This window comes from Sceloporus undulatus, chromosome 1 (genome assembly GCF_019175285.1).
Source record: "Sceloporus undulatus isolate JIND9_A2432 ecotype Alabama chromosome 1, SceUnd_v1.1, whole genome shotgun sequence".
NCBI lineage: Eukaryota > Metazoa > Chordata > Lepidosauria > Squamata > Phrynosomatidae > Sceloporus > Sceloporus undulatus.
Genome location: NC_056522.1, coordinates 85603527 through 85616693, shown reverse-complemented (window position 1 = coordinate 85616693; position 13167 = coordinate 85603527). Strand labels below are relative to the sequence as shown.

At 43.4% G+C, this 13167-nt stretch overlaps 1 protein-coding gene across 1 annotated transcript in view; it reads left to right on the top strand.

Moving 5' to 3' along the window:
- Positions 1-1324: 1324 nt before the first annotated feature.
- The window catches only part of PLEKHG1 (pleckstrin homology and RhoGEF domain containing G1), a 224315-nt gene continuing 212472 nt past the window's right edge, over positions 1325-13167 (top strand). The window contains 1 exon segment of the mRNA XM_042452173.1: positions 1325-1343. The gene's annotated coding sequence lies outside the window, so the exon portion shown is untranslated.

The following is a 13167-nucleotide window of genomic DNA, read 5'->3' as shown; positions in this document are numbered from 1 at the left end:
AGATATTTAAATATGACTGTCTAGTTATGGTTTTTCAACTTTTGTACCATGTATTGTTTTAGATGTATTTTGTTTTAATTCGACACTGTAAGTCAACTTAGTTCCAATTTGGAAGTAAAGTGGTATACAGATAAAATAACATAAAAAATATACAATACAGGTTCTATAGTCAGTAGATGCTGGTGGTTAGTAGAGAAATTAATCTGCTCCATGTTTTCATCTGAACTCTAATGCAACTATCCATGATACTGAACCCAATGAAGTGGGTCCTTGGTATCTACAAGAGTTTGTTCCAGGCCTCTCCATGGATACCAACCCATTATGTACAATAGTGAAGTAAAATTGTGTCCCTTATATAAAATGGCAAAAATCAAGGTTTGCTTTTGGGGATATTTTCAAGCCATTGATGCTTAAATCCATGGAAACAAAATCCATGGGTATGGAGGGTCAACTGTACTCAAAACGTTTCAGCACCTTGGAGAACTCCTTTAAAATTCAAACTCAGACCCAGAGAAGATTTACTGCTTCATTAACATTGGATCCACCAGCTACCACTGATTATACAGTCAGCCCTCTCTATCCACGGATTCAAGCATCCACTGCTTGAATATATATATTTCCTAAAAGCAAATCTTGATTTTGTCATTTTATATAAGAGACACAATTTTACTGTGCCATTGCAGTATTTATGACTGTGATGCCACAGAGGCCAGTTTTTATGGCTATACCAGAAGCTGTTTTTTTAATTTGCAATGGTTTGAGCACAAAAATTAACTGCAGTGTGTATGAGCATCATGTCAACTTCATATTTGGGGAGCTGCAACAATGGCCCTGAAATAAGAGCCTGGCTCCTGCTACTAAAGACATTGATTGGAAACCCCAACATCTTCCACATACCAATTATAATGTATAACACAGAAGAGACAACACATTTTTGTGTAAAAAATATGGAAAAGGGCCAAACATTTGTAGCAGTGCCACATGTTTATCTACCGTCAACACTGGGGTGGGCACAACAGCCTATTTCTAACAGCTACAGGTGATCTTTGGTTCTCAGTCCTCCTAAGTTCAACTGCAGGACAGTTGGAGATACCCCATAGTAAAATCTGACACAGTTACACAAAAAATATATTACACACATTGCTGCAAATAGCTGCTCTGAAATTTCTCAAGTTATTTCATGTTCAGTATTTATTCTGAAGCACTTCAGTAGTATCAAAGGAAGAGTTAAAACTTACAAAGCTCTCAGACATGACTAAAATTTAGATTATCTCATTTGGAAACAGCTCTTCCCTGTAATCCTTTAGTAGATTCGGTATGGCATCAACTTCTGCCCCTAACTGGTAAGTGGTTTCAGATCCTGTTTAAGTTATTGCCAGATAGCTGTTTCTACACTGTGCATCTTGGAGACTCTGTTTGGAGATTGGCTTGACTTTCCAAATAAACTAATGAAAAACACAATCAGCTTGAGTGCTTTCATGTGAGCTCCTGAGGAGAGCCCACAACTGCAAAAAGCCTGTGCTGGCTTTTTGCTTTCCTTTGTGCAGGAGGGAAGAGAAACTGTTACTGACAAGTGAAATATTTCTCTGCAGGATTTGTTTCACTTTCCTGTAGTATGACATGATGAACAAACCCTTCTTGCCATGACAGTGTTCAACTTGCTAATTTGTTTAAATCAGTGGAACTTAACTGTGTCTTGGATGAGACCTCTATCAGCAGTATAACTTTCTGGTACTAGCTGAATTTAACAGAAAAGTTAATATCTTAAGCTGAACAAGTTAATTTTATAAAATCTATGATGATGCCATTTACATAGCTATTATGTATTTGTTTATTAAATGTATGTGTGTTGATTCATATAAACTGGACATTAAAACAGAAAAAAAAAGTGGTTGTCACCCCACCCAAACACAAGCTACCAAAAGCCTGTTCTTTGTTTTAAAGTTTTATACTTTTTATGGACCCTGTGACTCTCTATATGTTGATTAACCTGTTCCCCCATCATCTCTCATAAATGGTTAAGCAGGCTAGTGCTGGGAGTCCTACAAAATATGGAGAGCCACATATAAAATCCCTGGTGCCCTCCCCCCCTTAAAAAGTATTAAATCCAATGCAAAATTTAAAAACAAACAAACAAACAAAAAACATACAAGTTAAAAACTGACCAGAAGGTCAACAACATCACTCAGCAAGCAAGCAATGGGAGCGGCAGTATCTTATTCCCAGACGTTTTTCTGAGGCTGGGTTCTCTATTCTGGGAAGGCCTGCCGGAAGAGATCCGTCTTAACAGCCTTTTTAAAGCTGTATAAGGATGTAAGCCTGAGTCAAGCTTGAGCCCTTTCGCTGGTATTGAACTCGCAACCTTATGGTTTTGAGTGAGTGGGTGCAGTACAGGCATTTAACCACTGCGCCACCAGGGCTCTTCATATGATGGTGCACACTTAACTTCTTCCCAGGAAATCATGGGGCTGGTAGTGCAGCTCTTCTCATAGTTTGTTTTCTTCCGGCCATTATTAGACTTCAGAAAGTCTGCCTTCTTTCCTCTTTCCCAAAGTTGCATAGCCCACAGATAGCATGCGAGCTCCCAATTTTTTTTTGTTCCCAAATCATGCCAACCTCACCAAACACACAGGTGTACATGTGTCACACCTTCCAGCCTGCAGAGAAATCTCCACTCTGGAAGTCTCCTATTCCAAAAATTTCCTGACCAAAATTATGACCAGCAATAACCTTGTGGTTAACATTTTGGCATGGGTTTGGGCAAAAGGAAGCATTTTCATGCAGCATCAGGGGGGTGGTAGCAGGGAGAGATTGGTCTCTGAATCACATGCAGTTGTCCAGAGAAAGAGCATATGCTAAAGTGTGAAAGGATCTGCAGGGAAGAGAAGGATCCACAAATTCACTGAGGATTTGTGAGAAGTTCTGGAAAAGCACCTTTAAAACCCCTTAGTATTTGTGATATGTCTACTCAAAGGGCATATCTACAAAACTGATGATTTTGCAAGCTGAGCCATATAACAGTCAGCTATTCTTAACGGCACAGGAGTAAAAATAACTCAATAGCCTTTATCTGTTCACAGGGACTCCTGGGCAATGTTTGCGAAATGGCCTTAACATACCTAGTGCTTGTATCTATCATCCCCAGAAGTATTGGGGGGGACACAAGTGGTATAAAACCAAAATAAATATGTAGGATGAATGTAATAATAAATAAAATAAATAAAGTTATTATTTATATACCACCCTTCCAACGATCAGGGCGGTGAACAACAAACTATAATACAATAAAATACAGATACATATATCAATAACAATATTAAAATCAACAGTAAAACACATCATCAGCATTAAAACCCCCACAACCAGCTGCCATCGCTGTCAAAGGGTAGGGAGAGACTAGCTGGAATCTAATTCAGGGAACGCCAACCTGAACAGGAAGGTTTTTAGCTCCCTTCTGAACTGGGCCAGGGAGGTGGCTGAGCGGAGCTCTAAGGGCAGCGTATTCCAGAGGGTCGGGGCGACGATGGTATATGACCTCCTTGTTGTGGAGGCCAGTCTAACCCCTGGGACCCTCAAAAGTTGCTGCCCAGATGTTCTGAGGGTGCAGGGCGGAATGTATGGGGAGAGGCGGTCCTCCAGGTATCCTGGGCCCAAGCCATGTAGGGCTTTATAGGTTATCACCAACACCTTGTATTGTGCCCGGAAGCGGATGGGCAGCCAATGTAGATCTTTAAGTACAGGTGTAATATGACTGGCCCTGGAGGTACCAGTGACCAGTCTGGCTGCCATATTCTGTACCATCTGTAGCTTCCGGGTTTGTTACAAGGGTTGCCCCATGTAGAGCGCATTGCAGAAATCCAATCGAGAGGTTACCAGAGCATGTACTACCGTTTCAAGGTCTCTCTGGGCCAGGTATGGGCGCAGCTGGCGAATAAGCCGAAGCTGATAACAGGTGCTCTTGACCGTCGCATCCACCTGAGCTGTAAGGTGGAGCGACGAGTCAAGAAGCACCCCCACGGAGTGCTTCACTGCGCACGGAGTCCTTCACAGGAAGCGTGATCCCGTTCAGGACAGGTGGAACCACCGCCATTCCTGGACCAGGGGAACCTATCACAAGTACCTCCGTTTTCTCTGGATTCAGACTGAGTCGGTTTTCCCTCATCCAGCCCATTACCGACTCCAGACAGGCCACGAGAGGAGAGACGCCATCCTCGGTCACTGCATCAGTCGGAGACATAGAGAAAACTATTTGGGTGTCATCAGCGTACTGATAACCCCGCGCCCTATGTCTCCGGATGATCTCTCCCAGCGGTTTCATGTAAATGATGAAGAGCATGGGAGACAGAATGGCTCTTTGAGGGACCCCAGTTGTAAGGGCCCTCTTATCGGAGCATTCGTCTCCCAGCTGCACCATCTGGAACCTCCCAGAGAGGTAGGACCGGAACCACTGGAGCGCAGTGCCCCCGATTCCCACCTCTACCAGGCGCTCCAGAAGGATACCATGGTCTATGGTATCGAAAGCCGCTGAGATGTCCAAGAGCACCAACAGGGACACGCTTTCCCTGTCGATGCCCAGACGGAGATCATCGACCAAGGCGACCATGGCCGTCTCAACCCCGTAACCTGCCCGGAAGCCAGTTTGAAATGGGTCCAGATAATCCGTTTCATCCAAGACCGATTGAAGCTGGATTGCAACCGCCCTCTCAATCACCTTCCCCAAAAATGGTAGCAGTGAGACTGGCTGATAATTACTATGTATCAGGGGGTCGAGGGAGGGCTTTTTTAACAGCGGTTTTATGGTGGCCAATTTCAAGCTGGATGGAAATTGCCTGTCCCTCAAAGATGTATTAATAATCCGGTGTAACATCGAGGTTACTGCCGGTCCCCCCTGAGCTGCTAACCATGAGGGACAGGGATCGAGAGAGCAGGTTGTCTTCCGAATGCTTCCAAGGATCTTGTCCACATCATCGGTACTGACCAACTCAAACTGATCCAGTTTAATGGAGTCCACGGAGGCTCTGGATGCCTCTACCCTTGGTTCTGCCCTAATGCCGGCGTTAAGACCTTCGCTTATCCGAGAGGTTTTATCCGCGAAGAAGTTGTTAAATTGGTCACAGCAGGCCTTAGAAGGTTCAAGGATCTGGTTCGGGGCAGGAGGGAGCTGAGTTAGCTCCCTGACTACCCTGAACAACTCTGCTGGACGCGACTCCGCGGACGCGACACGAGCACCATAGAACGAGTTCTTAGCTGCTCATATCGCCTCTCCATAGTCCTCCAAAAGGCGGTCTAGGAGAGCCTTGTCGGCTAAGCGTAGGTGTTTCCGCTAGCGGTGCTCTAGCCGTCGCAGAACCCGCTTCCTCACCCGGAGATCTTCCGTATACCAGGGCTTATGTTTGGAAGCAGGCCTGAGAGGGCGCTTGGGAGCGATACTGTGTATAGCCCTAGAGAGACCGGTATTCCAAATACCAGTCAGGGCATCAACAGAGTCGCCGTCATTTCCAACCATGTTCCCCTCTAGGGCTTCCTGGAACCTCTCAGGTTCCATCAGCCTTCGAGGGTGGACCATCCTAATAGGTCCTCCACCCCCGGGGGGGATCTGGGTAGAAGCCTTGATTTTTGCCTCCACGAGGAAATGATCCGTCCATGGCAGGGGGGAAATATTAGTTATTTCCGCCCACTGATTTTCCGCATCCGTACAAAAAACCAAATCCAGTGTATTACCCGCAAAATGCGTTGGACCCGTAATCAGCTGGGACAGGCCCATGTACGCCATGGTATCCATGAATTCCCAAGCTGCACCGGATGGAACATAGTTGGCCGCAAAGGGGATGTTGAAGTCACCCAGGACTAGCAGCCTGGGTGTTTCCAACATCAGCTCTGCAACCAACTGTGTCAGCTCATTAAGGGAGTCCGTTAGCGCACGGGGTGGCCGGTACACCAACAGAATCCCTAGACTGTCCCTAGCCTTCAGGGTCAGGTAAATACAGGATAAAGGAATGTACCCTTAGTTTGTATTCAAAATCATAGTGGGACTCAGTAGATTCCAGACCTATTGGGCTTTAAACATTGGACTTGATTATGTAATGGCTGATTACTTGTGGCTGAAAGCCAATGGTGGTGTTATTTTTGATGATGATGATGATGATGATGATGATGATGATGATGATGATGATTTCCAGAATTTGCTGCTGCCTTCTCCAGTGAATGATTACTCTTGTGGTTATAATCTATTTTCAGATTGTTTTTGTTCATATTGTGGGTGCGCCCTGGACTTCTCTAAAGCACTTATCCTTTATGACTGTGCAGACGCCTACTAGCGATGGGACAGAAAATCTCTTCCAGACATTCCTGTTAACTGAACCTAGCCCTGCAAGCAAGTCACGCATCCAACAGATGGTTCTGCTTTCTCCCTTATTAGGCCAGATATATCTTCCATTCACCATGCCAAATTAACATCCTTTCCTCCTGAAAAGAAAGTGAAGATTGCCATAACCCTTTCCACTTTTTAAAAAATCTAATGCACAGCAAAACCTAAGATTTGCCAATACTTGAGGCCCATTCCCACTTACCATTTAAATCGCTGCTGAACTGAATCCGGGATTTGGTTCCAGCAGCGAGCATAGTTCCCACTACATTTGCCCTGGGTCAGGCCTGGGGGGGGGCAGCTGCAAGGTCCCTGGCCATCTTTCCTGTCACCGTCCTCCCTTGCCTCTCCGTACCTGAGCTGGGATTCTCTTTGGCCTTCTGCAGCCTGCTTCCCTGCATTCCTTTCCTTCTGCGACCTCCTTCCCAGCTTCTCCAGCTTGTCTGTGACCTTCAGCAAGGGCCAAAGGGAAGGGTCCCCTGCGGTTGAGAAGTCGGTAAGGAGGTTGCAGGAAGGTTGCAGGGCTTCCCTGGGACCTTCCTGTGACCTCCTTACCAGCTTCACCAGTGCGGGGAATGGAAGAAGGTCTCAGAGAAGCTGAGGAAGCTGGTAAGGAGGTTGCAGGAAGGTCGCAGGGCTTCCTCGGGCTTCCCTGGCTTCTCTGTGACCTTCCTGCGACCCCCCTTACCAGCTTCCCAAAGGTCGCAGAAAAGCCAGGGAAGCTGGGAAAGAGGTTGCAGAAGGAAAGGGAAGCTGGGAAGCAGGCTGTGGAAGGCTGAAGAGAAGCCCAGGTCAGGTAAGCAGAGGAAAGGGAGGCAAGCGAGGCCGGTGACAGGGGAGATGGCTGGGACCCTTGGAGCTGCCCCCTCCCCTCGGGTCACAGGAACGAGTGGATTCCCACTTGGGCTGAATTAATTTATTTGGAAATAAATTGATTCAGCCCAAAAGGAATGGAGAAACCCGGCGTCTTTTTGACACAGGTTAAATGGGGGAAAACCATGCCCCCCCTTTCCGAATCAGTTCCATATTGATTCCCAAGTGGGGACCATGGTGGTTTAAACCAGATTGTGCTTTGGTATGATCCAGTTTAAACCATAGTGGGAATGAGCCCTTGATTTTGTCAACAACAACAACAAATTCCACCTCTCCTACTAGAATCTAGACCCAAAATAGTCATCTTCCCAAGCCTGGAGATGGAACACAGAATAGCATCTTAAGAAAGATTGGCTCAAAATATCAGTCCAGATTTCACATCCATTTTTATAGCCTGCACAGATGAATCCTTCCTTTCAGTGAGTCTTATGAATTGCAGGCACATACACCCAATCTGCCTGGGGCTATTGAGAAGGGACAGTGGCCTTGCAATTTCTTTGGCAACCAGTGTTTCAGTCTCCTGGATCATTACCAACAAAACATTGGAAGATAGGGAGCACCACCTGACTGCTTAATCCACTGGCTTTGTTGGTTAGGGCTGATGAGAGCTGCCAGCTGCCCCAAACCTCTGCTTGGCTTAGCTAGTTGAACATTTCTGCCTTCTATACTGTGTTGGGAGTCACACATAAAACTGGAAGAGAAGGCTGTCCTAAAGACACTCTTCCTTCTCTCTAATTTTCTGTCCTGAATGAGCAGGTACAAACAGGTGCTGCCACCTTCCCCATAGATGGGGACTTTTGAGCCTGCTTGACTGTTAAGGTCTTTGGTGAAAGGATTTCAGCACATGAGGGAATACTGGTTTCTCATAGCCACATTAAAGCCAAATAAACATTCTTGTTGGTTTATAGTTATACAAGAGGCTGAAACAAGGAAAGCAACTGAATCAAGAGCAAATTAGTGATGGCTACAAGGGAAGCTATGGATGATATACACCTCTTCTCCTATATGCTCTTTTTTTGACTATGGTAGCCTTTAATATTTTAAATTAGAAAAGCTATTCCTCAAGGTAAAAAATAGAACAAAACAGCTTTCTTTGAAACAACCCCCCCCATCAATATTTAGTGGAATATAAGTTTGCATCCTGCAAGTTACTACAAGAATATTTGAGCCACCCAAATGTCCCAGCATTTTGTGTACATTTGAGATACACTGAACATAACACTGTCATGTTAGGTGTGGTTTTTGTACTGTTTTGCTTTCTTTGTCAGCATGTTGTTGAGGTTTTGGCTTCAGATCATACTGAAGTCTCAGCAGAGAAAGCTATGTCATGCATTTGGATTTTGAATCAAGATTACACATTTCCATTTGTTTGGAATTCATTCAGAATATTAACTGGGCAATTGTCAACAGTGGGTTTTTTTGGTTTTTTTACCAGCTCAATGTTAACAGAAATAATCCAGTTATCCATTATTTTGTCTTCAGGAAAAAAAATTAATATAGATCACATGTCCATTTACATGCATAGACATGCTCCTGGAAGTGGGGAGTTTTTGTTTTTTTTAAATAAAAAGACTATGTCCTATACTTGAAAATACAGAAGACATAAAAAATAAACAAAAGATGAATGGCTACTTTATAAGCTAAGGAAGCGAACTTAAGGAAAACATATTAGACCACCCTTTCAAGGAAACATATGGCCTAGTAGTTTAGTCAGAAATATTCATCTGTTTTAATCGTTCTGCAGTAACTCAGTTTCATTCAGAAACTGCACTTTCAGATAAAGAGCTGTCAGATATTGTGCAGCTATTCCATCTTTTCCTGCAGATCTATTTCCTTTTGGTGAAGGAAATAAAAGGACAGAAGTACCAACAATAGATGCTACCTCCAATCATCTTCTAAAATTCTTGCCCACATTTGAAATCAGAAAAGAAGGAATAAGTGAATGAAGGAATAAAAGGTGAAAATGTAATTGTTTGCACTTAAAAGCAACAATCACAGCATTTAAATTATACAGCGCGCCCGCATCATACGCGGGCGCGCTTTACGCGGCTTGAGCATACGCGCTCAAGCTGCAGGGCATGCACGGCGGCAGAAAGGGCGGTGCATCCCATTCAATTGAATGAGCATGCGCGCCCATTGCGCCCTGTGTGCCACTGCAGCACCACGCCGCGGCGCCGCCACACACAAGCCCCATTGTTTCCAATGGGGCTTGAGCATAGGCAGAATTCGCCTTACGCGGAGGGATCCGGAACGGATCCCCGCGTAAGGCGAGGACCCACTATACTTGAAATTTAATAATAATAATAATAATAATAATAATAATAATTTTTATTTATATTTTCCGCTTCTCCCAAGGATCGAAGTGGGATTACATCATTAAAAATGCAATACTAATACAGATACTAACTATAAAATACTAATACTGAATTACAACATTCCTATTAGTTCCTTAAAATATCTAAAACATCTAATCATCAAGAATCCTATAATTGTCATCATCATCAGACCGTTCTCATGGTCTTATACAGCATCAGATGGGTACGCCTGCCGGAAGAGATCCATCTTAAGTGCCTTTTTAAAGGCATCTAAGATAGTAATAAGTCGGATCTCCTCCAGTAGACTGTTCCACAATTTTAGTTATCTTCTAGTGTTGAACTAGGACTGTGACATCAGGATTCATGTCTCTGCTCAGCCATAGAAACCCACTAGGTGACTTTGAGCAACTCACACACTCTGTCATCCTAACAAGAAAATCTTATAGTAGGGCACAGAAGAAGGAGGAGTGAAAATAGGAGGAAGGAATATCAACAATCTGAGATACGCAGATGACACCATAATACTAGCAGAAAACCTCAAAAGATCTGGAACTACTACTAAGAAAGATTGAGGAAGAAAGTGCAAAGGCAGGTCTATTGTTGAACATAAAGAAAACAAAAATAATGACCACAGAGAACTTACACAAATTTGAATTAGACAACGAAGAAATAGAATTAGTAAAAGAATTTTCATACCTGGGATCAAACACTGATAGAAATGGAGACTGCAGCCAGAAGATTAAGAATGGGAAAGACAGCTATGAAAGAACTAGAGAAGATCCTAAAATGCAAGGCTATACAACTGGACACAAAAATTAGAATCATACAAGCCATTGTATTCCCCGTTGCCATGTATGGATATGAAAGCTGGACAGCTAAGAAGGAGGATAGGAGGAAAATCAACTGATTTGAAATGTGGTGCTGGAGAAGAGTGCTAAGAATTCCATGGACAGCCAAAAAGACAAGCAAATGGGTCCTAGAGCAGATCAAGCCAGAAATCTCCCTAGAAGCCAAGATGACAAAACTGAGATTGTTGTACTTTGGACACATCATGAGAAGGCATGAATCATTGGCAAAAACAGTAATGCTAGGAAAGACAGAGGAAAGTAGAAAGAGAGGAAGGCCACATGCAAGATGGATGGACTCTATTAAAGAGATCACGAGTATGAGTTTGCAGGAGTTGAGCAGAGCAGTGGAGGAAAGAGGGTCTTGGAGATGTCTCGTCAACAGGGTCGCCATGGCTCGAGATTGACTCGAGGGCAGTTAACAACAAAAAAAGTAACGTTTGAGTTAGAAATGACTTGAAGGCACACAACAACAGCAACAACAAAGATTTCATTAAAGGTTATGGGAGTTTTACCATCAACTACTATCACGATAATAAAAATTTAATAAGGGCTTTATCACATGGGAATGCCAAAGCAGAATTAGTGCTGGATAGTAGCTCTGTGGCCATACCTTATCCCATCATGCTGTGTCTGTCCTGTAGCTGCTTCATCTTTCAACCATTCGTGGAGCACTCCTTTTCACTGATGGGAAAAAAACTTCATCAATGACTCCCAATTGCATTGCTTTTCCACTACTAATTCACATGTGATAAGTTCCTCCCATTGCAGTTCCAACATGCAGGCAGGTATACAGGGACGTAGCCAGGATTTTAGGAAGGGGGGTCCAGACTAAGTGCCACCATTATAATGGGGCTTGGGTGCAGCGGCGCAGCAGCACACACCATTCATTTTTCTAATGGAAGGGGGGGGTCCGGACCCCAAGGAACCCCCCTTGGCTATGTCCCTGAGGTATGTGATGTTATTTAACATGATTATGCCTCTCTCCCTTCTTCTTCTTGCTATTCCCAAGCAGGCTGTCCTTCTTTTCATTTTTCCCTTCCAATTTTGCTTTCTTTGGCTTTGAAAATTATATATATAGGATGAAAGGTGTGCAGGGAAAGGCATAGGGCAGGAAAGGGGGTCATGAAGGCCAGTGTGCAGAAGACAGACTATATGAAGATTATAGTCAGCACCGTGGTACTTTTGAAGAGCTGTGTGAAAATGACTGTATGTTTGCATTTCCCACACTAAGGCAATTGTGGCATCTTAGCAACCTGGTGTAACAAAGTCCCAAGTGTCTTTTATAAACAGATAGTGTATTCTTTTAAAAAAAATGTTTGGCACATCTTTATAATTTTTTTAAAGGAGGAAAAGAGACTGTGGATTTTATCACACTATGGGTTTTGCAGCTCCAATCCAAAGCCACTCCAGGTCCAGCCATGCGAATTCATGATAAAACATGATTAATTATCACACGTGATTGCTTTCTATGGGGGGGGGGTTGTTCCGAGCTGGATCCAAAGTCAATCCAAAGTGACTCCTGATGTAGGTGAATTCGGTAACAAGTGAATTCACAAAAATTGTTTCCAAGCTCACTTTGATTTCAATCCGGTCTGGTGTGGAAGATCACCCCAATCTCGCCTCCCTCGGCACCCTTGATTCTGCTCCTTCCTCATCCTCATCCCCCTTCACCTTGATCCTGCCCTCCTTGGCACCCTTCCTCCTGCTGCTTCCTCATCCTCATCCCCCTTCACTCTGATCCTTAAGGTGAAGCTGTCATGGGGGTTTTCTTGGTATGTTTCTCCAGAGGGGATTTGCCCTGGGCTTCTTCTCAGGCCCACTGAGCATGCGCAAGGATGCCAATACGAATTGATGATGTGATAACTTATTTTACGGTCGCTCTATTTTGCCTTAGGAATGACCACAATTTAACCTTCATGTGTGATAACTCATCATGTGAATTGCCTTGGATTTGAATTGACTCTGCTTCCCCTTCCGTTCAGAATGGCTTTGGGTTTGGAGTTCCTATTTCACATGTGATAAGGGCCTGTAATGCAGAGGTAGAATTAGGCTGCATTTCTTTACCCTTTGCCTAGAAAGAAGCTCCGCAGAAGTGGGACTTCTGAATAGACATGCAGCAAATTAGAAACTTAATCATGACAGAGGATATAATGCAGCCATTTTACAGTGTATAATTGGCTACTATCCTGATACACTGATTGGATTGCTGCTACTGCTTCAGGTTAGAAGTAACACAAGATTTACAAAATGCTGACAATCTCAGTTTACCAGAGGTCATAAGTAATGTGTTACAAGCAACATTGCTATCTTTAACTAGTTACTTTTTACTATAATAAGTTGTACAAATTTTACATTTTAAAAGCAGTGTAACTAATAAGCACAAGTTTACTTTATTGGTGCAATAAGTAAAAGTTTCCACTTATTTTTAAAAATTACCTTTAAAGGACAATTTTACAGGCACATCCACATGAATTGGTGAAACTTTGTGCCATTTTCTTATCAATCATTAGAGGGGGGGGGTTTCTTCCTCAAAAATACTAAAGTTCTTGTATCTTTTCAATACCATCAGTTAATTGCTCAGGTCACTACTGGACTGAGAAGTGTTTGGGAATAAAAGCTGGGCATATCTATCTCTGATAAAGATTTAGCTAAAATTTGGGAAATGGCACCAATGCTATCAATTTTGGACAAAAGAATTAGAGGAACTTCACCAAACAATAATAATAATAATAATAATAATAATAATAATAATAATAATAATAATAAT